At 38.1% G+C, this 27,459-nt stretch overlaps 1 long non-coding RNA gene across 1 annotated transcript in view; it reads left to right on the top strand.

Moving 5' to 3' along the window:
• The first annotated feature begins 678 nt into the window (after positions 1 to 678).
• Positions 679 to 27,459, top strand: part of LOC115604255 — a 66,323-nt gene continuing 39,542 nt past the window's right edge. Inside the window, exons 1-2 of the long non-coding RNA XR_003990194.1 lie at positions 679 to 769; positions 24,413 to 24,443. This is a non-coding gene — a long non-coding RNA (uncharacterized LOC115604255). The remainder of the gene's footprint in view (positions 770 to 24,412; positions 24,444 to 27,459) is intronic.

Raw genomic sequence — 27,459 nt, 5'->3', positions numbered from 1 at the left:
CCCCCCCCCCCCCCCCCCCCCCCCCCCGTGCCTGTGCTTTGTAGTGCTAGCTAGGCAGGGTCTTTTCCAGGAGCAGTAGCCTCTCTTCCTTAATGCAGAGCTCACTGAATCTAGGTGCTGCATGAGGCTAAGATTTCCTTAAGTCATCTTCTGCTCTGCTGTCATGAGACCCTGGTTGGAATATTGCATGCAGTTCTGGTGTGCCCACCATGAGGACATAGAGCTGTTAGAGCAAGTCTAGAGGAGGGCCACGAGGATGATAAGGGAGCTGGAGCACCTCCCATACAAAGATGGGCTCAGAAAATTTGGGCTGTTCAGCCTGGAGAAGAGAAGGCTGTGTGGAGACCTCATAGCAGCCTTTCCAGTATCTGAAGGGACCCTACAAGGGTGCTGGAGAGGGACTCTTCATCAGGGACTGTAGTGATAGGACAAGGAGTAGGACCTTCAGACTTACATGGGAGATTTCGGTTGAAGATATGGAAGAAGTTCTTTACTGTGAGGAGCACTGGAACAGGCTGCCCAAGGAAGCTGTGAATGCTCCATCCCTGGCAGTGGACAAAGCCAGGTTGGACAGGGCTTTGGGCAACGTGTTCTAGTGGGAGGTGTCCCGCCCATGGCAGGGGGGTTGGAACTAGATGACGTTAAGGTCCTTTCTAACCCTAACTATTCTATGATTCACCAGCTCCAGGATACCTCACCTGCTTTTCAGAGGATAAAGAAGGCGTGGCAGCAGGCACCCTGGCAGTAGATCTTATATCCTTTCATCCAGGTTACTTTCTTATGTTCATATCTCTTACATTGATGTTTTTTTATCTGTTAGAATTGTAGCCCTTCAGTTTTGCCACACTTTCTGCTGCTTACACAGCTAAAAATTTCAGGTGTACAGGCCAGAATACATGTTATGGGGCAGGGGGAGAGAAGTCTGCATGCCAAATTGGCTTGGATGGCAGTCTGCAGAAAACTGTCATCCAAAGAAAGTGTGTGCTGTCATATTTTCTTCTTTTTATTCTCCCCTCCAAAAAAGGACCTAAATAAAGTCTGGAATTCTGCTGATTCTGAATACAGATAAATATATTTGCAAACACTTTCCTTCTGCATAACAGCAAATATAAAAGACATATGCAGCTGTTCTCTTTCTTAAGCTTGTGTATTGCCCACCGATGCTTTCAAGCCAAGTTTCAAGCACTTTTTTACAGAGAACTGGGGATGCCAAAACCAGTAAATTCATACAGGTTTTCTGAAAGGTAGCTGTCCAGGTAGCAGAAAGACAGATTTGTCCCATCACTGAAGAAAAAGCTACTTTCTGAATGGAGTTAGAGGAACCAGAGACCATCCAAGAAGTATTTAAAATACCATTTCAAAAGCTTTCATTTACAATTATTCTACTGTAGTTGGAGAAAAAGAAAAGCATAATCTGGCAGTGATAAAAGGAGAACCAAGAATTATGTTAACCACTACCAAATTGCGTTACCTCTGAGAATCGGAGTAACAAATCTGTCTAGCTCCTTTTTTAGGGATTACCTAAAATCATTCCTACAGGCAGGAAGGGGGTAGGAAACAAGGGAGAATAGAAAATCAAAACCCCACACCTTTTAGCTCGTTTTTGTGTTTTAAGCTGTGCTCCTTTAGATCCAAACCTTCACCAAACATATTCTGCTTGACAAACAGACAATCGTCTGTTGTAACATTGTCCATCACATCCCAAAATCATTCTTCTGCACTAATGCTGTTGTAGCCATCTTAATGCATGTGCCATAAAAGCTAAGTGCTGGCAAACTTCTGTGAAAGTGATGCAATTTATTGCAATTCTTGCCTATTGCTCCAAACTCTGGAATTTGCCTGGGCTTGTGGTGTAGAGCCACACACAGTGTGGTGAGCATTATTCTTTGCAAGCTGCAACTGCTACACGACATCTCTTTTTTTTTTTTTCTTTCAAGTCCTTTTTGCTTTTAGGGGGATCTTGCTGAGTGTCCACAGTGCAGAGTCCACCTTACATAAGCTTCAGCCTGTGATGAGCAATAGTGTTTTGACAATGCAACTAGGATTTGCCAAGCAATAATAACTCTGGACCTTCTTTATAGTCTATCTCCAAGCTCTCTTGACTCAAAATACAAAGAGTAGTCTCTAACTTGGGGGGCTGTTAATGGCACCAGTTGGGAGCTGAGTGTTCAGTCCTCATTCATTGTCATATTTTCACTTTTTGTGTGGTCTTCAGAGGAAGCCACCTTTTCCTTTTTTCTTTTCCCCCCTAATATGGCTGCAGTACTCATATTCTTTCTCTGGACTAATTCTGGGCAATAATGCCAGTATTGTGCCACATAAAAACATTCAGGAGTACACATTTCATCTGGACCAGCCTTATGCTAAGTCTGATCTTGACTATACTTCTGTAGTTAGCATCAACTACAGTTATGTAGTTTGGTATTTTGTTCAATTTTGGTGGTGGTCATTTGCGGTTTTGTGCTATTGTGGTTTGTTTTGGTTTTTTTTGGTTGGTTGGTTTGTTGTGTTTTGTGGGGTTTTTTTTTAAAGTGGTAGTATAGTTTTGAAGGCTCCATTTGCACCAGATTAGCCCTTTGCTTTATGTAGCTGCAGTACATATTTGAAAGAGGGATTTATTATACCAGCAAAACTCAGTTAACTGTTAACTGAAAACCACTGTTAAGAGCTTTGCAACCAGAACATGTCTTATTTCTGACAAAACTCAACTATTTTCCTGCTTGCTAACATCTGCTTGCCATTACAGAATGAAGGACTTCGTCAGTCAGCCTCTCCCTTTTACCGTAAGGTGGGGTTTTCAGCAGTTGCGTTCATTCACTTGGCACCTTTATAAATAAGTTTTAGCAGAACAATTTGTTCAATGATGTCATCCAGAATCAGAGTCTGGCAGTCTGTCTTGTTCACTATCACTGCGTACATGGATCAGCGTTTTACAAACGTGAGTTTCAACACAGCAGAACAAGAATTTCCACCAGGTAATTCGAAAGCTCCTCTATCCTGTATTATGGATCATAAAGGAGAAAGTTAGATTTCATGACCTAACCCTTATACTTTTCAATTGTATTTCCAGGGCTTCATTTATTTAAGCTTTCAAAAGATGATATGAACCAATATAGTAATTTCTTCACAAGCAAGCGGGGAGTTTGGAATAAGATAACTTCAAAATATGTAAGCTAGACAGTTTACATATCAAATTGCAGCCAGGGAGTTATGAATCACAGAATTCAGTACTTGTGCAATAAAACTTGCAATTTACTACAGTCAGGTGATGTTAGTTCTTTGTTCACCTGAAGCAACTAGCTCTTACCATCAGATTTTCTCCATAAATAGGACTTAAAGCAGTAGTAAGTGGGAGGGGAAGAAGTATTCTCCTGGTCACTAAGCTTCTGTTATGCTCAAGATGTATTGTAAGGCTGTTAATATGATTAGTTAAAAAGAAAATTTTTCATCACGTAGTTCCAACAAAGCTAAAGTTTATTTTTGCATTCTTACTCCATAATGTCCATCTATCTTCATTTTAAGTTGTCGGCATTTATTTTGAGACTTCGTTATTTGGAGGGAGCCAAACCCACCAAACTTTACAACCTAATTCTTGCCCTGTGCTTTTTTTTTTTTTAATTATGAAGTTTTCTTTAATGATAAAAAGCACAGGACAGGCACCATACTGCCTCCATACTAGAGACAAGGCCTTCTCCATTCCTATAAGGGAGATGCTTGTTCCTCCCTATCCAGTTGTTTTCCAGGTCAAATAGTGATGCCAATACGCTTACTTGTGTTTAGTTTCTATATAAATCATAAATGAAGGAAAACAAAGCTCTTATATTTTAAAAATCAAAAAAAAAAAAAGGAAAAGAAAAAATTCAACTCTCCAAATTTATTTGCTTTTTCATGGCTTTTTTGCAAGTCAAGTTTTCCAAATCTTAATTGTAGATACATGCTGAAGGAAAACAAACAAACAAAACCTTTATTTATTATGCCAGCCATCCCAAATCCCAGTTTGCTAACCAAGAGGTCCCTCTGTGCACCCTTTTACCCGCTTTTGTCTTCATACTTTCTATTGCGTCTAATATGTAGACTTTAATTCTACCTTAGCCAAACTCTATTGTCTTCTCCTTTAAATGCTTTCTTTAGAACTCACTCAGTACACACACACACACACAAAAAAAAAAAAAAAAAAGAATTTGTGAAAAGTAAAAGCTTACAGTTCCAGCACCTGAACTCTATTGGAAACTAAATTAGCTTGGCAGACATAAAGAACGCTCACAGTTCAAATGTGCTAATCTGCAAGCAGTAATCTTGTATATCCCAATTAGAAAAATGGGATGAGATTATTTCCATTTCTACTGTGCTTTCACACAAGACTGAAATCACATTATTGAGATTTCTCAAATAGATAAAACAGGTCAATTTTAAATTCAAATTCCAGACTCTGAGCAGGATGCTAGGGATTATATTTAGGACAATAGTGTTGTCAGCAAAAGCTTTGGAAGTCTAGCTAGGAAACTGAAGGGATGGTGCTGTGGTCACAGAAGAAAGCAGTCTAGGATGCTTAAAAACCCACACAGTTATCCATGGACATATTTTTAGTAGCTAAGATATTTAAAACTGTTTTATTGAGCAACTGTAAATTAAACTAAGCCCTTTCAGGCTCTGTGTTGATTTTAAAATGCAGAGTCCCAGGGTTCAGTTAAATTAATAGCTGAGTGAACTTTCCCAGCTACAAGTCCAATCACACAGGGATTTTCTAGACATGAATGGTCACGTTGCATTTACAGAACTCTGAGGTTTATGCGTGTACCAGTTGCTGCACTGGTCACATTATTGTCTGCAGGATTCTTTCTTTTTATTTATTTTTTGCCCTGAAGGCTTATAATTACTAAGGAATACCACATTAGTCACTTGACAGATGATTTTCTTACTAATATGTATCAGTAGGGCAGCCAAAAGGAACTTCCCATTTCAACCAGTCCCGAGAACAAGCACTGTTTCTGATATTTCTAGGAGAATACAATAAACAGTTACACCAAAAGGCAAGCATACAATCCACAATTTATTATTCTAATTACATTATAACATTTTTCAAAGCATTTGGACAAAGCTTGGTAATTATTTCTGTGACATTCTCCATTTCTACTGCTTCCCATGCTAGACTCTGCATCTCAGTGTACGGATTTTGCCAGTTCTGCCATGAGGTACGGCAGTTTCTCATACAGTTTAGTAACACGCTTCACATTGGGAATTGGTTCTCTGTTCTGGAGGCTTTTGGCTGACCTGATAAGACAGGGAATAGATCTTAGCCAACTGGCTTCCTCAGTCCTTGTTCTCCTGTCTGCTCCCATTCCTCTAACTCGGAGTTAGGAGTCCATTTAATTCTCTTCTTTGCTCCCCAAAATTCTTGTGTTGCAGATGGTTCTGCTCGCCTATATTTAGAAGCATCAGATGCTGTGCCTACAACAGTATTGAAGGCAACAGTTTTGAAGCATTTCCCTCAGAATGCCACCCGCTGTAGATTAATCCAAGTCCTATTATTGTTGTATGTTTTACCTTCTTTTCTGTTTTTTTTTTTTATTTTATTTTTCTTTTTTTTTCTTTCTTTCAAAGCTTTAGTATGATTTATATAGAGGCATCACTTCTGGAGACTCTGAAATCTCTGATTTTACAGTTTAGCATAATTTGACATCTACATGTGCAGGATCTATGAACTGTTTATAACAAGAGGCATCTGCCGTGGACAGGTTATCAGGATCTTTAGTTGGAAAATTAGGGGAAAAAAAGCCCTGTGGGTATTCTTATAGCCACTGTGGTACATGATCTCCCAAAGGACATCAAGAAAGCCTCTGCAAGAGGTGCATTTCAAAGCTGGTAGTCTGAGTGAACGACAACATGCTATTTTCTTGCATCTTTGTTTTCCTGAGTCAGAGTTTTATTCTATTTCTTTGTCTCTGGCATGGAGCATAACTCCATCATTCCTTATTCATCTTCTTTGCTATCCTTTTTACAAATCAAACAGGGCACAGATCCTCCCTGATAAGATTGCTATCACATTTAATAACACACTAACTTTGAAGCTCATGCTCGGAAAGCATCTTCTCTTTCTTTACTACCAACTTAGACCCACTGAAGAAAGATTCCTCCCTAGTTAGAAGGAAGTCCTAGGTAATGCAACTAAATTGACATGTCTGACTTATTAGGCCAAATCAAGGGACCAAGCACTGAGTGAAATAGATGGGATCTTTCACTTGCTTCCCTCCGTCACATGCATGTGCACAGACACACAAAGTAGAGCTATGTGGCTCTGTAGTTCAGAAGCTGTGCAAAAGTAAAGTCCACTCACATTAGGTGAGGATGATTTTTAAAGTTCTTTCACCTCTGTAGGGGTGGGAAAAACCCCAAAGTTGTTAAATCAAAAATAATATTTTGTTATCCAGTCATTCGTAGCAACACTTAAAGAAATGGGTACAGCTTCACAAGATTAGTTTCATGCTCATGCTTCCTGTGGATGAACTTGAGAACAGATCATGCCACATCTTCTACTTCCCAGGAAATTGTTCCAGGTGCCTTAAATGAAAGGTTATCTTCATGTTTGTTTGGGGGTTTCCTCTAATTTCTTGCTGAATTTGTTCTATTTTTTCATGGACTATTTAAATGTATAGCCATGCCTGAGATGTGAGAGGGCAGGGGATTGGAAATAAAAAATGATAAAAAAAAGCAACAAAACCCAAACATACCTCCCCCAAACAAAACAAAACAAACAAAACAACAACCAGAACCAAACAAACCACAAACACAAGCCTCTTTATTCACCTATTTGAAAAAAATACAAGAAATATAAACTTTTGGTTAAAATTGAGGATTTGAACCAGAGTTAATTTCAGTGTCTCTCAGTGTTTCATGTTTGGAAGAATGCCATAATAATTAGGCTAGCAAATCTCTATGAAGGAACATCTACACTGAGCAAATTCTAGGTACACCGTATTTCAGCACGTAGTGTTGTGACTAGTGAAACCATTTGCAGAGGTAGACTGAACACACCAATATGTGTTTCTCTCCTTCTAATCCCACAGGAGTTTAGAACAACAGATGAGAAAACAAAGAAACCACCTCTCTTCCCATCTCCAAAAACCTGCCAAACATCTATCTATCTCATCAGTTCTGTCAAAAAAAGTTCTCTGTGGTAATATAAGAAAAGGAAGAAACACAAGGATGTGAAGGCTGTGTACCGTAACAGCGGAGTAGAAAAATTAAAAAAGGGGGGAGGGATGAGAAGACAGTAGTTCAGGAACCCAGTTTAACTTGAATTCTCATAGAAGTTATTACAGCAGGAAAGGTTCAAACAAGAGTCTAGTTCCATTCGCCCTCATATAGGTATCACACTAATAAAACAACAAGAAAAAAAACCTACTAAAAACACCCAACCCCCCCCCCCAAAAAAAAATACCCCAAAGTCCAAGGATCAAAGGAATACTTGGATTATTTTGTTTGGGTTTTTTGTTTGTTTGTTTGTTTTTTATGTAAAATTGTACAATCAGAAGCATTCAGCTTCAATTTCTCATGAGGAAGAACAGGGTAACCTATTTGAAGAGTATCATGTTTTAAGGAAAGCTGTGTTTGAAAGTTACTAGATTCATATAGAAAGTTCTCCCTTGGGTTTTTCAAGATATTTATTCAAGAAATAAGAGTTCTGTCAGAGAGATGCTTTTGGAGTACCACAAAAACTCTAATTTGGGACCAGATTGTAATATCAATCAGAAACCAACAGAGAGGAAAACTCTTAGGATTCTCCATCAGACTTAGGCGAAATGTGAACTTGAGTTACCCAAGCACATCTACATCTTAGATTACAAGATAGAACAAGAAAATAAAGTGGTATCACAGAAGACTGAGCAGCAAACTAAAGACAATTGGGGGATTAAGTGAGAATCACAGAATCATTAGGGTTGGAAGGGACATCTGGAGATCATCTAGTCCAACCCCCTTGCCAAGTCAGGGCCACTTAGAGCAGGTTACACAGGAACGTGTCCAGGCAGTTTTGAACGTCTCCAGAAATGGAGACTCTACAACTGTCCTGGGCAGCCTGTTCCAGTGCTCTGCCACCCTCAACTTAAAGAAGTTCTTCCTTATATTTAAGTGAAACTTCTTGTGTTTTATTTTATGGCCACTGCTCCTCGTCCTGTCACTGGGAGCCACTGAAAAGAATCTGGCACCATGCTCCTGGCAGCTGCCTTTGAGATATTTGTATGCATTAATGAGATCCCGTCTCAGTCTTCTCTAGATTAAACGGGCCCAGCTCCCACAATCTCTCTTCATAAGAGAGATGCTCCAGACCCCTGGTCATCATACGCTGAGAGTAAAAAAATACAAACAGAAACACCTTTGCAAGAAGTAGAGCATGTAGAGTGAGAAGAAGCAGACCTAAGAATCATTCTGCATTTAAACAGAGTTTCTGTATTTGGGAGAACCAAAAAACACACTTGAGAAATTTAGACAATGCCCTAAACAAACCATGTATCTTAGAACATATTAAAATCCTCTTTGGACCAGCGTTGTAGCTGTAGCAAAAAGTGGCTTGTTCAAGAAACAGCTATAGCCAGTGTCTGAAATGTTACTCTAAATATGAATGGAACACATACTTGCTTCTAATAGACATTTTAATGTGTATTACAAATGTTGTTAAGAGTTTTAAGATAAAGAATAATTATGAAAGCGGAGAGGTAACATGATCAATCTTTGGGAAGATTCATCCCAATATGAATGCCTGAGAACTAAATACAGCTTCTTGAACGAGTGCCCTAACACCAGTTGCAACCTACTAAACAGTCCTTGATTTTGCTGTCCGTTTTAAAATAGCTTCTGTTTTAGAGGGAGGAATACCTGAAAATGGAAAAAAAAATCAAGAAACCGACCTAGAGAGGGATGGAACAGGAAAGGAAAAACTCAAATTCTTGCAAATGGGTAATAATCACAAGGAATAAATGATAGTACAATAAACAGAGCAATGACAAACAAGAAGTAAGGTCACACCAGAGCACAATGGTAGATGTATACATACACTCAAATAAATGTCTGCATTCATCAACATTTCTTACTTCTGACTCAAATCATAGAATCAACTAGGTTGGAAAAGACCTTTAAGATCATCAAATCCAACTGTTACCCCAGGACTGCCAAGTCCGCTACTAAACCATGTCACTGAGAGCCTCATCTGCAAGGTTTTTGAACACTTCCAGGGACAGTGATTCCACCACTTCCCTGGGCAGCCTGTTCCAATGCCTGATTACCCTATTGGTGAATAAATTTTTCCTTATATTCAATCTAAAAATGCCACTGACCCACCTATGTAAAGTTATTTTCTTGGAGTCCTTACATTACTGTGGAGCAGCCAGGCACTTTTCATTCCATTATCACTGAAGACAGATATTAGGAAGATCTACAGGACTAAGCTTTTTAAAACTAACTGGTCCTAGAGACAAACCACAAGAAGAGCTCTAAAAGCCTTGGCTGAAGATTCAAAAATCTTTATTTCTCCCCCACTAGAACTGTTCTGGCTCTTAAACAGCTTTTAACAGAAGAGAACTAGAACACTAAATTTGTGCTAGTATCAGAAGTATAAACAGAATGACAAGAATAATTACTCTCTAACGTCACTCTTCAGGTAACAGAAAGGGCTGCGGTGCTAGACAACTAAAGATGAAATAGCATTAGTTATGCTTTTGCATAAAAGTAGGTCTCATTAACTAGATCTCCTTTCTCTCTTTGACAGAACTAAAGGTATGGGCTTCCAGGTTACTACACAATATTCCAACTCAGACATTAACACCATATGGACTGTAACATAAAGTATTAACTAGCTGATTAACAAGTACTTCTTAAGATGTATCAGTCTATGTGATTTATCCTGTAATAGAATTCACTTCTACAACAAAGAATGCTTCTACCATTGTCCACTCTTATACAGTACAGTAACTACAGTAACTAAAAAATCAATACTGTACCAAAAAAAAGAAAAAAAAACCAAAACCACAACCCCCCCCAAAAAACCACAAAACAACCACTAAACATCCACAGAGCTACATCTTTTTTAATTTTTTACTTAGTAGGTTCTTTCCCCTCAGAAAAAGCCTCGAAAGGATTTTTAATACCAATATTAAAAAATAATAATAAACAGAGAGGCTTTATTTTGCAAATAAAAAAAGAGTTCTTCAGTTCATCAAGAAAGCAACAGCCTACTGCTAACCTTCAGTTCACACAACAACTCTTACCTTCTTTCCACCTTTATCCTTCAGGTTATCAGCTGGGAATCATATACGTTACCTGATTCGCGGCTGTGCAGTTTTTTCCCACGAAGTGAGACAGGCTGTTTTCCTAAGTCCTTAAAGAATCCATACTCTGTGACCATAACATCTAAGCATAATATTGTATCGAAAAGGACTTAATGTGTTAATCCTTGATTACAGAATGGAGAAGTGAAGTTATTCTATCTTTATATACCATGTTGTTGAATTATACCTACTCCTCCTGCCATTGCACTTAGTAGAAGCATTCCTTACTGAGTTTAGATTGCCATAAAAAAGCTTGGATACCTGCTAGCAAGATAGAAACATCCTTCAGATTGGAATTCAAAGGTGCTTAGCTGGAACAAGGAGTAAATCTAACCTTGTCCATTTTCCATGCCCCAACAGTCAGTGAAGACATGCAGGATCTTATACTATTGCATATTTGTTGGAATATCAGAAACACTATTCATGTATATATTTTACATGTTTCTATGGAGAGATTAAAGAAGTATTTAGAAACAAATGATTCCTCAGCAAGCATCAATATGGGCAACTATAAGCTCTGGTCACAAAATTTAAGGTTTTAAAAATAGCAACTTCTAAAGCAAAAATTGTCTAAACTACAGTATAATGTTTGTGGCATTAGTGCAATTAGGAATCAAATATGATGACTTCTCAAATATTTTGTGAAAAAGAGTGTTCACTAAAGCACGTTGTTATATAAATTTAATGCCAGGCCAATATTTTGTGTTGTAGAAATCATTAGACATCAGGTGAAGGAGCAGCCATGGAACTTTTTAAGTAGAAACTTATCATTTGGGTTATATCCATATCTGTTTACATGCCCTATATTTTTATAGGCTAGAAAGCAAAAAGTAGAATGAATTTATATGTTATAAAGTTTAATATTGCTATATTCCTCTTCTATAATTTTAAAAAAGCTTCTTAATTATGATTGATTGACTACTGAGTAACTATAGAGCAGGTGAATTATTAGCCAATTAGTTTAATTTTTAGTTTTGAATACTCTTGTTTTTTTAAAACTGGTGTAGCCACATTTACTAAATAAAACCAAACCAAAACAAAACCAGAAATACAAGAATGATGTTCAGTGAAGTTTTACCAAGAAATGAATCATCAACTTTGTGAATGCTATATCCTTATGTTTGTATAAAGCCATACAGATAGAGGTATTTGGGGCAACATACAAAAGAAGTAGTCATATACAGATGGACTATCTCCACTGCTTTCTTCCAGAGCCACTTCCAGGTGATGTGAGGCTAGGACTGTTCACAACACAGTGCTCAAAATAATCTTGAAGCAGTATGTGTAACTGTTGAATTTAGGATAACTTGACAAGTCTCTTAACATCTCCCTCCATTCAAAACAGTTATTGAAAAAAAAATATTTCAAAGCAATGAAGTATAATATAAATTTAGTTAGCTACATTTTGATGAATTTTTCAAGTATTTCCTGCTGACAACATTCACACTTGGAATAAGCTGGAAGCTGACTTATAAACTCTTTTCTAGGGTAGTTGTTCCTGTCATTAAATAGGCTTTTTTACTCTAAATTTAGTCATCTAAAGGTTAGGCATCTCAGACTAATCTGGCTCAAAATTTAACTAAGTACATAACGTATCTCAGTCTATTACTAGCAGCTAATAATCAATATCCTCCAAGCAGGATTCACTCATTTTACCCACCTATGTATGTATTAGCTGTTTTGCCTCCACTAGACAAGTTCTTTCCATAGTAAAAGAGAAGAGGCAAGTATCTCTAAAGACCAATTCATCCCATTGTCTTAGGTGTTTGTTTTTATGGTGGAATGAATTGCCCCCTACAGGTGCCTACCATATTTTAATTAGAGTTTATACAGATAAAAAGTACATAAAAGCTTTAGACATCTTTTAATCAGGCAGTTACGATGCTTTTCCAGTTTCTTTACACATCCTGATGCAATGCAAAGCAGCAAAATATGAAAGCAGATATGGTTTATGGTGCAAGTCTTTCTAGAATGGGGTGATGGAGCCATGCTTTTGATTTCTGCGGTTAGAAGGCCATTTACTCTGATTATAGGTGAGCACTGAATGTAATTTACCTTTGGATATGGCTCTGTTCTCTTTGTAAGAGCAAGTAAAATGAAAATATATTCATTCTCGTTAGCCATTAAACTCTTACTTAGTCATTTTCACCAAAGGTCTTCCAGCAAGCCCTACCAACCTCATTCCATGACCTCTACAATAGCAAAAGTCATATTTCAAAGTTCAAGAATCTTGCTGATCAGCTACTGTCATTTTATTTTCCACATCAGTTCATATTTAGTTGAAGCTATATCCCAGTGGAGTCCTCAGACCTTAATTATTAGAGAGCTCCTAGCTGCAGCTCATCTTATTAATTTTCCATTGCACTTAAACCATTTTTGTTGTTGTTGGGGTTTTGTTTGGTTGGTTGTTCGTTTTTTGGTTGTTTGGGTTTATTTATTTATTTATTATATATGGGAACTGCTTTTGACTGCTACTTTACATTGGTTGGTCAGCTGATCCATTAACTTGTCCTGGTTTTAGGGAGTTCTGCAACAAGTTTCCTTTGGTTCTAAAATTTATAATTTTGGCTTTCCTAGATCTTTTTTACCTCATGAATTTCCAGAATTTTACTTCTGCTATGTTCAGCGAAAAATAGAAAACTGGGACTTAATTTATTCTTGTCTGAACCTCAATTAACATGTTTATGCTAAGGCTGTCGGCCATATAGCCCCATGCAATTTTTTGATATATGTGAAGTTAAGGTGGTCCCTCTTGTGCAATAGAATTAATTTTCTCTAATATTAAAGAACAGACCAGGAATAGCTCTTAAAAATTCAAGACCTTCCGATTTATTTAGTTAGTTATTTACTTAGCACAACTCTGTAAAAGTTATGATGAAGCTACTAGGGCTATTTGGCTTTGCAGAAATGCAGTGAGGGAAAATACAGGTTTAAGAAGTTTGGTTTATTTGGATAAAATGAACTGAATTATAGGCAAGCTAATAAACATGTTAGTTTACTGGCAGACGGACTTTAATTACCATTTAAAAATCTTACTGATGTCTAGTAAGGAAAGCGAAGCTGTATCTTTATGAAGCTGGGATGTCTTGGATGCTTAGTAATTTGTTTTTGAAAGCACCCAAGTTCAAAGTTAGGTTACATTAGTAACTTAGCATGGTGATTTGGTAATAGAAGCTAATATAAATTCAGTTAAATGAGTGTATCTATTAGTAAATAATGTTTTAGAAATGCCTTGGAAATTAATATGTTGGGTAGTTTAGGAAGTCTGAAAGGTATAAAGAGAAAAGAAACACATTTCTTTGAAGAAATATGTTTCCCCATAATTTTTTTATTAACATGAAGCTAGACTTTCTACCAGGTTATTTTAGAGGTAAACCGGCAATCAGGCTGGAGCTTTGATTCTACTAATTAAATAAATTTAAGCTTGCTTCTTGATTTCTACTATATTAAACCTATAACTTCCTTTAATAATCCTAAAGTGACTAGTCCAGGATGAATGCAGCAAAAGAAACAAGTGTTGACTGAGTCCTACCTAGTCAAAATCTGAACTGACAGCCAAAATTTTACAGCTTTAAACATTGGCTCTGTAAAGAGATGGATAAGCCATTACTATACTTCGGAAGGGTAGGGCATAGAATCATAGAATCAACCAGGCTGGAAAAGACCTTCAATATCATCAAGTCCAACCATTACCCCAGGACTGCCAAGACTACCACCACTAAACCATGTCACTAAGGGCTTCATCTACACATTTTTTGGCCAGCTCCAGGGACAGTGATTCCACCACTTCCCTGGGCAGCCTGTTCCAATGCCTGAGCATCCTTTTGGTGAAGAATTTTTTCCTAATATCCAATCTAAACCTCCGCTGGTGCAGCTGGTCACAGGAAGCCTCATAAAAAAAAAAAAAAAAAAAAATATATATATATATGCTCTTTATTTTCTTATTTTACTTCCTTTCTGATGTACTGATAGCACATAAGGCAATCTAAACTGTGGAATTTGTGGGCGTATCCCAACATCTGGGTCCAGCTGCATTGCAGCTTCATGTCAGATGGAGAGCAAGTCTTCACCACCCTCCCTTTCCTCCTCTTGGTTGTTTATGAAAGTGTAGGGAACAGGAAGTGACTTATTTGTGTACCAACCATACAGCTATGTATGTATGCATGTCACAACTGACATGCAGAAATTTTTTTAGAAACCATGAAAATGTGCCTTGCAACATGATTTATCAGGAGATAATAAAAACCAAGGACACTAAACAAGAAACAATGATTAAAGAACACACAGAGAAGCAGATTAGTAAAATGTTAAGAACATTAGCAAATTGAAATGAGATCTGCCAGTCAATCTGATAAAATTAGCCAAAGAAATATAGCTGCAAACTAGATTAGCTCAACTGCTTTGAGCAAAACCTACACCAATTTTGATAAAAAAAAAAATAAAATAATTGTTATCGTAAGTAAAGTACTCCTTTTAAGATTGATGGTGATGACTAGAATGGAAAACTCTTTTAGGACTGCTCAACTTGAAACAGTGCTTCATTGCTTCATCTGACTATTTGGTTTACTTATACAGAAGAAATAAGGATACTTCTGCTTTTTCTAACTCTCCTTTCTGCTCTACAGATTGCAGTTCATTCTGTAAGAGTCAACAGTAGTTTAACCAGCCAGCATGTTAAAACATTTCAGAGTCCAGATTTTTCCAAACTAATTTTAGGCAAATAACCAAATATCCAATATCAGGAATGTAATTGCCCTTGACACTCAACGGTCAGTGGGTGAATCAGATGATAGGTGGGCTAATTTGCCACCTGGACGTGCTATGAGAGTACATGAGGACATGTATGTCTCTTCTCCCATGTCTTTTAAGTAGAGGCTATGATGACCTAAATTACAGTCCTGGTACTAGATAGGGTAAATCCACAGACTTTTTCTGGTGCCATTCAGACTACAAAATCTTTTAAAAGTATGATAATGTTTCTCAGATTTCTACGGTAGAAAGATAAAATCTTAGTCTGATAGGACAGGCCTTTCAATTAGTATCACAACAAAAATTGTCTTGCTGGAGTATTTTCCATGAAAGAAGGCTTCTTCCTGTCTTTCCAATCAGAGTTTGAGTTGATGAGGAAATCTGCATGATGAATCTGTTTTCTAAAACATGTTATACACATGGGAAATCTTGCTGAAACACACAATATTTGTTGTAACTGGATACAGTTTCTCACAACTTATATAAACTGCATTCAGTACATCACTAAAGAGTCCTGTGATTTGGACTCTGTAGTCCCCTATAGAGGTGTAAAGACCAGATTCTCCCCGGCACTATTTTTTGTCTGGCTGAGTGGCTGGCATTGGGATAACGAGGCTTCAGGTGATTCTCCCTGCATTTGTCATTCTAAAGATGATAGTAAACTGTAAGGTAAGAGGCCTTAATAATGTAACTGGATCTATGAACCTGTATACTGCACAGGTTATTCCATAGTTAAAAGAAAAACACAAGTTACTTACGCAGTCCCAGAGCAGACTGCTTTAATGGATTTTGGTCAGTTAAAAACTGGAGGGTTAGGCTATTTGGATACTAATGATCTCCAATGGCAGTCCTTTGTGGGGAATCCCTTTGTCTAGTCCCATGCAAGTTTAACGCAGAGTTTCTGAGACTCTGGGGCTGTCTGAAACTAGTGGTGGGACTTAGTAGTCTGAAAGCGGTTTACTCAAGACCTTCATTCCATTTAGCAGGCTGAAAAGGTCAATCTGATAATTTCACCACAGCTCAAATTGTGCAACAGTTGTCCAGGAATGCAAAGAAGAAAGGGAACCACTGACTTCTCACTCCAGATCCCCACAAAACCTCAGGTTGAGTTTGGTCATGTGGGTGCATGTCCCATGTCTACTTTGCTGAGTCAGGACGCTCCGTGGTGAGTCATGCATCTTGCAACTGCTGCAAGCCAGCTGTTCCTGGATTGGCAGTCATCTGCATTGCTCTCTACCCCAGACAAATACCATGGAGCTCAGCTCAGGGGTAAAGTTCAAACAATCTCACTGGACTTTTTAATTCTACCCATATCTTAAGGGACATGCCACTTAAGGGCTTGAAAAGTACATAACTAATCTTTAATAAAAGAAATTATTGTACTTACATCACTATTGCTTCTTTGACTGACCTTGATGGTTTCAGGAAAGTAATCTAGAGGGAAGTCTGCAACAAAGCCTTAGAAACCTTTGAAATGCTGTTCTGTCTACAGCTGTATATAGCTTTCCAAATGAGTTTGTCTTACAGACAGTGACTTCAGAGATAGGCAGCATGTTATCCCAGGAGGTTAATGGAGAAGGGCACCTGATTTATTTGTGAGTCAGAGGCTGTTCCCATAGGAGAATATTTACTGAAGTAGTGTTTAGCCATTAAGTGGGAACAAAATTGGTAAAATATTTTTTACTGAAAAAGATGTAAACTCTCATCCAAAATAACCTCTCCCTTTCCTGAAATGGCCAAATGCAATTCGAACATTAATGACCAGATTAATAGGTGGTATTAAGACTGCTACTGGAAGCATACCAAGTGTTGGGAATACAATTGCACATACAGTTAGAGACACCTGTCAGACTATGTCAGCATTTCAGACATGAGAGCAAGGAATGGTTTGGGCTCTACATGTAACATTAAGAGCATAGGAAACCACCAAAACTACTGTTGTGCAATGCACTTATTCTGTGTGGCCCACTTGGAAGGCAGAATTAACACCAGATAGCTGGAAGCAAGCTGGGAGCAAATAGCTATTTCTTCATAAGAATATAAATAGGAACAGGCTGGTTGATGTCAATGTCTGTGAAAGCCAGCACCTTTCGTGTCCAGTCTTTGTTGTTCTAGGGTTCTAGCTTGTCCTCAGCTCTGTCCAGAAGCTGAAACTAAACTTGGATATTTAATTTAGAGGATATGTGTAGATTATGGGTTGAAGCCTGGTAGGTGGCTCTACTTTCTGTAGTGAGGAGTTAAATGTTGACTCTATACTTCTGATTTGGTCTAAACTCCAGAAATCAAATAACTTTTCAAGGACTTTTGCAAGTCAATACTTTGCAAAAAATCTGGGGAAAAAAAAAAAAGAAGGTTTGGGGGTTTTTTTAATCAAAAATGACAGTAAGTATGTCCTACATGTACAGGCTAAGGAGAATTCTTTAGAAAAGTTTCTCATGTTCTTTGGGAGATAAAATAATTTAGGACAAGTTTCTCAGGGTGATAGGTTCTTTGGAGTGCATCCTTTTCCTGTTTCTCTTTGGGATTCATTCACTGCTGCTGAGCATATCTTCCTCATGACTGGATTCCCTGGTAATACCTCCCAGAAAGACAAATAAATAACCACTGTCACTTTGGGGTTTTTTTGAAGATCAGGTCATATTTTTAAATTTCTCTACAGCTTTGTTCTCTAAAAGAACTCTCAGGTAGATTTCATGTTCTGTTGTGCCTATTACATTTTTTTCCTGTGAAAATGACATCCCTTAGCCATAGAAAAATCTCACCTTCTGCTGTTAAAAGAAGACTGGGAAGAGATTGTGATGCTGAAGACTGTATTATATTTAAAATTAGTGAAAATGGTTGAATAAATGTCATGGGGTAGTTCAGTGTAGTTCACATTGGCTCATTATTCAGTTGCTTTTCAGAATAAATGTAACTGTAATTTTATGTTACCTTGAGAGGAAATCAAATGCAAAATAGAATATTTTAAAGGTGGAGTGAAACTAGGTGAATATAGGTTCCTGTATAATTTTAATTTGCTGTGTTTATGAGAGAAGAATGCTTTTATATTACACACATCTGTTTGTTAGTTGGCTTTCCTGTTACAGACTTTAGGAAAGTATTTGCCTTGGAAAGAAGAGATAAATTCAGCCACCATCTGGAAAGCATGCAATGAAGCACTTTCTCCATTAAAAAAAACCAAAAAAATAATTAGGAAACAGGAGGTCAACTGAACCCAAAAACCACATCAAGCAGAACTCTCATTAAAATCAAAAAGAAAGATAAGTAAAAACTGTGCATGAGAAAGGGCTGCAGGATGAGATGTTGAGATGTTTGTACAGCATAATGGGGTTTAACTTGTGATACCTAGACTTCTGGTGACCGTAAATTCCTCTAAAGAATAAAAACCCAGGTAATTCAGAAAAGCGAGATGATTATTTTATAATGATCTTAAATCATTCCATATAAACTGAAAAATGGCTAAGCTTCCAAAATTAGAAAACATTGAAACCCACATCTTCTAGTACTTTAGCTCATCATTGTGGGAACATTTGAACTGATACTGTCTTTGGTGTAACTCTATTCAGTTACAAGGTCATCCTTTGACTGTGAAGCCCTTTTATGAATGAGAAAGTTTATTCCAGGTAGGACTGCTGGTTTCAAAACTAAAAAAAAAAAAAAAAAAGGAAAAGGACAAGGATTAAAGCAAAATCTAAGAAATTTCTAACTTTTTAACTCTTAACCAAATATTTTTTGAAGCTTTTGTAAGATTTTGGAAACTTTGAGAAAACATAAGTACTAACTTACCTGTGGTGGTGTACATCCGTGCTGAAATACAAGAGGGCCACAGAGTGATCTTGAGCATGCTACTTAAATGTTAGCTCAGTTGCTGTCTCTGTATTGGATTACCTCCATCCAAGACATATCTATTTATCAAGGAGCCAGCACTGAGCAGTGCAGATTCGAGATGGTTATAGTGCCATTTGCCCTTGGCTTCCTGGCCATTTATGTAGGCTAACAGTATGGGCCAAGTTATTGTTTAAATATATTTATTTAAATGCTGTTAACAGCACTGTTAAATGCTCTTCTGTTAGTGACCAGGCCAAATACATTAAATATATGTTTCGTGGTTTCTTTTATGGTTTCCATTATTTTATCATCTTATCCACTTGCAGCAAAATGTATTTAGCAGACTGAAAGCTTACAGAGCAGTGCAGAGCACCTGAGAAAGCTTTTACTTGAAAGTAAGCACCAACAGTCTCTTCCTTAGAGAACTCAGCTGGGCTCACACTTTTCTTTCATAGAATAACCTAATGGTTAGCGCAGTTGTCAAGGAAATGAGAGCTATATCCTGTTACCTCCTCTAGCTCAAAGGGCCGTAAACCAAAACTTCCCAGGAGGATATATCAAAAGACTGGATATGGGGATACTCATCTAAAATTACAGAGAAAAATCTTCTTTCTTAATCTTTTTCTTAAGAGCCATGTACAAATAGCCAAACGGTATTTAATGTTGAAGCTTAAGCTATAGGGCACCCACTTGTATGGCAGAATACCACAGTCCAAATCATGGGATAATTTCGTTAATGAGTGTTTCACTGATGCTGTATGTGTCTCTTTTAATAGAACTGGAAGTTTGTAGATTTTTTTACCCCCAATTATTCCTAGAATACATTAAACCTACTGAAACAGTTTAGCTAACAACAAAAAAAATATTCTTTGAGTTTTGCGCATATTGCTTAAACCTCAAAATCCCATGATGTTACAATTTCCCTTGCTGTGATAATCTCTTGATTTCTCTCACTTTGTCTTATGTCTTCGGTGAAAAATGAGAACTTTGATGGATCTCAGCTCCTATGGGAAGTCAACTCACAATTTCAGACACCCCAAAGCTCTGGGCTTCCTGCACATAAAATTCACTATTACAGTGAAAAGTTACAAAATGTCACATAATATCACAACCTTTTCAATCTTTGTATTCAGTTTGAAGCTGTAGACTGTGTCCAGAACTCAGTAACTTAGGTCTAAAATAGCTGAGAGACTGGGTTTATCACTGAGTACTGCCTATTATATGCTACTTGCCAATAGTTATGAAGAAAATTGTTGTCTGATAACTAGAACAGACAGTGTTAACAGTTAACAGGAATATTTTTTCAGAGTATTTTTGTCATCCATATAATCATGAACAATGGGAGTAGTGTATTTGTTGCAAACATTGCTTAATTACAGCCCAATATTATTCATATGCATTATATGCCCTAGATTCTAGTGAGTTTTAATTAAATGGAACATCTAAAGATTGCAGTGAGTGTTTTTTAGAAAAATTCATGAAGGAATGTTGCTTTTCTGAAGGATTTTTGCTCTCCATAGTTCCAAGAGCACAAAATGCAAACTTGCTCTTAGGTGAATGGCAGGTCTTCACCTTTTGGAACTGGAAGATAGTAGTGGAATGAAGGAAATGGCTGTCTTTGCTAAAATATCCTTCAGTTATTCCCAGTACAAAAGAAGACAGAAATCCTAAAGAATAGATTCTTCAGTGAATTCATTGTTGGGCGGGGGGGAGGGGGTATTTTTCCTCCATCTGTGTTAAAGAAGAAACTAAATATATGAAGAGAGGAGGAAAAAGTTATCACTTGTAGTATTTAGATATTTCAATAATGCACAAGATGCCGGTGAATTTTAGCACCCTGGCAAGTTTCAGCCATCTCCTATTCTCTTGTTAATATCATAAGGAACAGAGAAAGATGTAGCATTGGGAGCAATATTCCTTAGGGGACCAATCTGAAATAATTTTTCATCCATAACAAACAATTACATCTATTTCCTCTCCTCACAGAAACTGTTAAGCTCAGAGTGAGCATTGCTATGGTGATAATGTATTGACTTTTTCTCACAGAGCAAAGAGATAGAATCCCTCCTATGTCTGAAAAAGACAGATTTTTTATTGCACCTGTGACTGGTGCCTTCAGTCCCTGCCAGGAATGGCTTCCAGTAATAGTAATAGTAATACATTTGTCTTCAATACAGCAAAAGTTAGAGTACAAGGAAAGAAAACAGCATTACTAACTATTCTAAATATTAAGGCCAAGCATAGCTGTGAATAACAAAGCAGTACAAAGTATCACTTAATTTTTCAGGTGCAACTGTGACTCATTGTTTAGAAATAAAAAAAAACAGAGAACAAATCAGTTTATGATAGAAGTAATTCATTTGCATCAGGAGAAAATGACTTTAGAAAAGACCAATATAGCAGGCCAGAGGCATCCATCGTGTAAATGGGAACTCGGCCACCCTCCACCTTCTGCGTTGTATCAAAGTAATGAAACAACCCTATGATACAGAGAGGACTAGGGTATGTATGTATGCCACAGATATGTTCTTGGCAGTTGCATGGCAATATTTAATTTTTTTAATTATTTGTCAGCTTTGACAAAGCCAGAGAGACATTCTGGTGCTGTGCAGGAGAGGGGATGTGTGAATTGCCAACTTGGTGGCTATAGAGATGGGTGTTTCTGCTCCTGAATCTTCTCACTGTAAACCTATGGCTGAAAAATGATTTAGCATAAATGAAGAACTCTCTAAAAAACCCAAACAAAAAAACCACAACAGCAACAAAGAACCAGCTATGGTTTTTACTGTTTAGACCATTGTGAAAATTCTAGATGGGCTTTTATATTATTATGGAGCTTATAGACCCAGGATGTTCCAAATATGCAGACAATCTTTCAGATGTCAACTCTTTACCAAGTTTATCTCACCTGCAGATGGGAGAATTGATAAAAAGTGGTGATCTCATATCAGTCTACTTCAATATCATACAAAATACGACACAGATTATTTCTTATATGGCTGCCTTGGAAACTGTGAGAGTAGAAGGCTGGAGGAATAAACCACTGTAGAATTTGCTTCTACATCTTAAATAGATTTCTATGGATCGTTTTATTGAATATGAAGAACTGCTTGAATTTAATTTTTGATTGCAACCAGTAGTACATTTAGAAATTCATTATTTAAAAATAAACATGAAAGTGTTAATATCTGACATCAGCACAAAACTCATTACATACAACATAGATCATACTAAAAATAACTGTCAAAACACTGAAGTTTCTTCATAAATGCTTGTGAAACAATTTCTGTATAATAAACACAGTCAAAATGTAATTCCCCAAATTCAACACTAGAAAGTGTGAGATAAATCAAACTTTTTTATTTGTCAGTATAAGTTTGATTTTAGTATAAGCATTTTAAAATCGTCATACCCATCTACAAGAAGGGCCCAAGAGAAGACCCATAAAACTACAGGCCCATTAGTCTTACTTCAGTTCCTGGGAAAATAATGGAATTAGTCCTCCTAGCAACTATTCAAATTAAGCAGGTGATTGGGAAAGTCAGCACAGATTTACTAAAGATGAATCATGCCAGACTAACCCAATCACCTTCTACAATGAAATAACACCTCATGTCAACATGGGGAGAGCAGTGGATGTTGTTTACTTGGACTTCAGTGAAGCTTTTGACAGTCCTTCCCACAGCTTTCTGCTAGACAAACTGTCCAGATACCAACTGGATGGATGGTCTGTGAGATGGGTAGGAAACTTGCTAAAAGGCTGCACTCAGAAGGTGGTGATCAATGTTTTTTACTCAGGCAGGCAGCCTGTCACAAGTGAGGCCTCCCAGGGATCAATACTGGGCCCCATTCAGTATCTTCATAAATTATCTGGATGGTGGGGTCAAAAGCACCCTCACCAAGTATACTGATGACACCAAACTGAGTGGTGAGGTGGAAACAACAGAAGGGACAGCCATCTGACAGAATGGACAAGCTGGAAGAGTGGGCTAGCAAGAGCTGTTTGAAGTTTAACAGACAAATGCAAAGTGCTGCACTTGGGATAATATAACCAAGGAGGATCAGGATATAGGGTCCAGGGTAGGATCTGTGTGGCGGGGGAACACAGAAGCTGGAGTCCCCATGTACAACAAGCTGGCCATGAGTCACCAGTGTACTGCTGCAGCAATAAGGGTAAATAGGGTCCTGGGCTGCATCTACAGTGCATTACTAGGAGAGATAGAGATGTAATCACCCCACTGTACTTAGCATGTGTTAGGCTGCACCAGGAGTACTGTGTCCAGGTCTGGTACCCACAATTCAAGAAGGATGTGGACAGACTGGAGAGAGTCCAAAGGAAGGCCACAAAGATGATCAAAGGGCTGGAGAATCTGTCCTGTGAGGAAAGACTGAAAGAGTTGTGTTTTTTCACCCTGGAGGAGAGAAGGCTCAGGAGGGATCTCGTCATAGTATTCCAGTATCTAAAGGGTGGCTGCAAAGAGGATGGAAGCTCTCTCTTCGCAAGGAGCCTCATAGAGAAGACAGGGGGCAATGGGTACAAGTTACACCAGGAGAGGTTTCATCCTGAAAAAAGAAAAATTGAAAGACATTTTTTACAGTGAGAACAATCATTCACTGGAACAAACTCCCCAAGGACGTGGTAAAGTCCCCATCACTGGAGCTTTTCAAGATGCAATTGGACAGGATGCTAGATAATTTCATTTAGACTCCCTTTCCCATGAAAGGTTGGACCAGATGACTTTTTGAGGTCCCTTCCTGCAGATTATGACAGCCTGCTTGTTTAGTTGTCTTGTACAAAGACCATGTCAAATAATTTCCTGGCTATATTGTCATTGATGGTATGTGTCTGGGAAAAATTGAACTGCTGTTTTAACTAGATGGTCAGATGAACATCTGAAGTCGTCAGCTGCTAAGTGACAGGACAGGATTAAATGTTCCTTCTATCTGAATGTGTACAAGTTTGTCCATGGCAAAGTTTCAGCAGTGGGTGATCCTGGGTGTGGCCCCTGTGAGGAGAGGCCCCATGTCAAACACAGCCAGGTCCAGACAACTCAAACAGACCCACCTGCCGCAGGGCACAGCTGAGCCCATTGGCCAAGATCATGGTGCCTCAGGGCATCTTTAAGAACAGGCAAAACAAACCCCCAATACAGAGAGTGGAGAAGGGAACACCAAGGTCAGAGGAGGGAAGGAGGTGCTCCAAGTGTCAGAGCAGAAATTCCCTTTCAGCCATGAAGGGGACTGTGATGGAGCAAGTGGACATTGCTGAGGAACTCCAGCCTGTGGCGAGCCCACACTGGATCAGGGGAAATGTGTGAGAGGGAAGTAGCAACAGAGAGAAACCACCATGTAATAACCATCCCACCACACTCCCTGCTCTGCTGGGGGTGGGAGGAGGTAGAGGTATTGGAAGTGAAGTAGTGCCTGAGAAAGGAAGCAAGAAGGGCTTAGCTTTAATGTTTGTATTTGTTTCTCAACTATTTTAATTGCCAGTAAATGACATCATTTTTCCCCAGGTCGACTCTGGTTTACCCGTGACAGTAACTGGTAAGTGATCTCCCTGTCGCTGTCTCAACCTATGAGTTCTCACATCCCACTTTTCCCCCCTGTCCCACTGAGGAGGGAGAGTGAGCAACTGGGAGGGTGTTTGGTCCTTAGCCAAGGTTAGCCCACCACAACGTTTTGAATCAAAATAAATTATTTTAAATGCATATTTCAGCAATCGTTATGATGGTCAATGCTAGTTGTGTTCTCTGTTTTATTGTCCAAGGATCACTTTTATTAATTAATTTATATGGGTTTGTTTTGTGCTGAGTATTTAAAATTTATATTAAATAAATGGAAAAACTTTGGAATTCAGAGTAAATCTCTAACATTAAATGCAAAATTAACTAAAACAGAGCTATTAAGATACTTGTGTGACCTAATTAGAGGAAGAAATAGAATATTTTCACGTTTTATGGTAGGGCAGACATAGATAACAAGTCTACTATAACAAGTGAATTATTTTTATTAGCTCATCTGTAGTTATTTTGTGTCAAAAAATTCTTGGTCAAGGACAGTGAATCTTATCATTCTGATCATGATGGATGCTATGAATCATAAGATCTCACTGAACTCAATATCTTAGAAACCTGAATCTCTCCTGAGAGAAAGGCATTGCTTGGTAATCTGAGCTTTATATTATGAATCAGAAATATCTTTGTTTTGCCTTACCAGACTTCACTGCAGTCTCCAATTAGCTGATGTGGGACCTATCATGAATCAAAAATGGAGCATTTGTCAGCAATCAATATTGCTTTTTGTTTTAGAATGTACTGGTATGTAATAGTAGGAACACCATGTCTTGTTTTGGTCACTGTGTTTTTCTAAAGCTTTAGATGAACTGGAAAGAATTCAAAGAAAATCAAAAGAATGATAAGAGGGTTAAAAAAGCTTATCTATGAGGAAAGATTGAAAAGCCTACTGATACCACTTTGAGGCCACTTTTATTATCTATCTTTAAATGGTCGTGGTGATTGAAGGAGGTCCCTGATGACTGGGTAAAAGCAGATGTTATATCCATTTTAAAACAGGCAGGAAGAATGATACAGTGACCTGCAGGTCAGTCAGTCTCCCTTTAGCCTCTCAGAAGATTATGGAGAAAGACCTCACAGAAGCCATTTTCAAGCATGCGAAGGATAAGAATATGTTTGGGAACAGGCAGCATGGATTTACCAAGGCCAAAGCATGCTTGACTGATTGCCTTCTGTGATATTCCTGACTGTTTGTATGGGGTGAAGAGAATGGTATATGCCATTTGCCTTGAATTAAGCAAGGCCTTCGACATAGTTTCCCATGACAAACGTGTAGCCTAGAAGTGGAGACTGAGTGGACTACAAACTGGGTGCAAAACCGCCTAGAACACCAGGCTTAATGGGTAGTGGTCAAACAGATTGAAGTCTAACTAGCAATGATACTCCTTAGGGGCCAGTATTGGGACTGATTCTACTTAATACTTTCATCAATGACCTGGATGATGAAACCTGTAACAATGCAAGTTTGTGAATGACACTAAAATGGCAGGGGAAGGGCAGCGAGGGAGGATGGCAACACTGATGAGTACACTGGAGGGAAAGGCTTGCCATTTGGAGCAACCTTGACATCCTGGAGAAATGGACTGACAGGAACCTCTTAGTTTAGCAAAGGCAAATGCAAAGTCATGCGTCTGAGACAGAACAACTGCACACAGCAGTAGAGGCTGCTGACATACCAGCAGTGCAGAAAAGGACCTTGGCGTGCTGGTGGACAACAAATTGAATGTGAATCACTGCTGTGCCGTCGTGGTCATGAAGGCCAATCTCATAACAAGGTACATTTATAAGAGAGTAGCCAGCAGATCAAAGAAAGTCTTTTATTTCCCTTTACCTGGAACTCTGAAGGCCACATCTAGTGTATTATGTCCAGCTTTGCATGTCCCAGTACTAGAGAAATTTAGTCCAGCAAAGTGTCATTAAAAGGATTGAGTGTCTGGAGCATATAATATATGAGGATGAATAAACTGGATTTGCTGGGTCCAGGGAAGAGAAAGATAAAGGGAATTAAATTACAGCCTTCAGTGACCTTAAAGGGCCTTATAGAGCCAGATTCTTGTAGGAGGTGCACAGTAAAAAGACAAGAAGTATTGGTCACAGGTTGCAATAACAAAAATTGTAACTGAATATGAGGAAGAAAATTTCAGGGTGAAAATTGTTAAGCACTGGAACAGATTGCCAAGATAGGTACTGAAATTTCCACCTTTGGAAGTTTCCTTGAATAGCCTGATGTAACCTTGAGGTTTGCTCTGCTGTTAATGCTTCTAGAAGGAAAGTTGGTCAAGATGTTTTTTGTTTTTAAAAATAAAATCTGATCTTCCCTAAGAGCATTGAGCATGGAGGTCTTTGAGATTCTTTCCAGACCTTCACTTCTATGAATCATTAAGGCCATCTCTGAAAAAATAATGTTTCGCAGCATCTAGCTGTTGGGTTTTTTGATAAATACTGGAATTTATGCCCTTGAATGAAGTGCCTATGCCTTGTCTGGAGTTCTGGAGTATTCCAGCACCTAAGAAAGGAGTCACAAAAGTAGTGTGCATATATACACTGTGAAATGTAAGCACAACATAAATACATAGGACAGATGTATCAGTTTTAAGTTTAGGGAATTTATCCATCTTGTTCTGAACTCCCAGCATGGACAGTTTCTTTTCACGGTAGTAACCTATTCCAGGAGCTCTTTGCCTATGTAAATATTACAGAGCACAGGTAGAAACTAGAAATTGAGGTGTTCTCTCTTTATTTAACCAGCTGCTCAATTGTTGGTATACTCAGCAAGGTTAAAGATGTTGTGAGAGTTAATGCCATCAGCATTTCTTAAGTGCTTTGAAGATAAAAGGCAATATAAAGCACTAATTATCATTACTAATTAGCATCACACCAAACTTGACTCACTGACTGGTTTTTCAAGTCTTAAAAGGGTTGTCAGCAATCTTCTGGAAAACTTGAAAACCTTTTTCTCACAGACAAAAAGTGAGATCTGGAAAGCA

The sequence above is a fragment of the Strigops habroptila genome, chromosome 2, assembly GCF_004027225.2.
Source record: "Strigops habroptila isolate Jane chromosome 2, bStrHab1.2.pri, whole genome shotgun sequence".
Classification (NCBI taxonomy): Eukaryota; Metazoa; Chordata; class Aves; order Psittaciformes; family Psittacidae; genus Strigops; species Strigops habroptila.
This window is presented reverse-complemented; position numbering and strand designations above follow the sequence as displayed.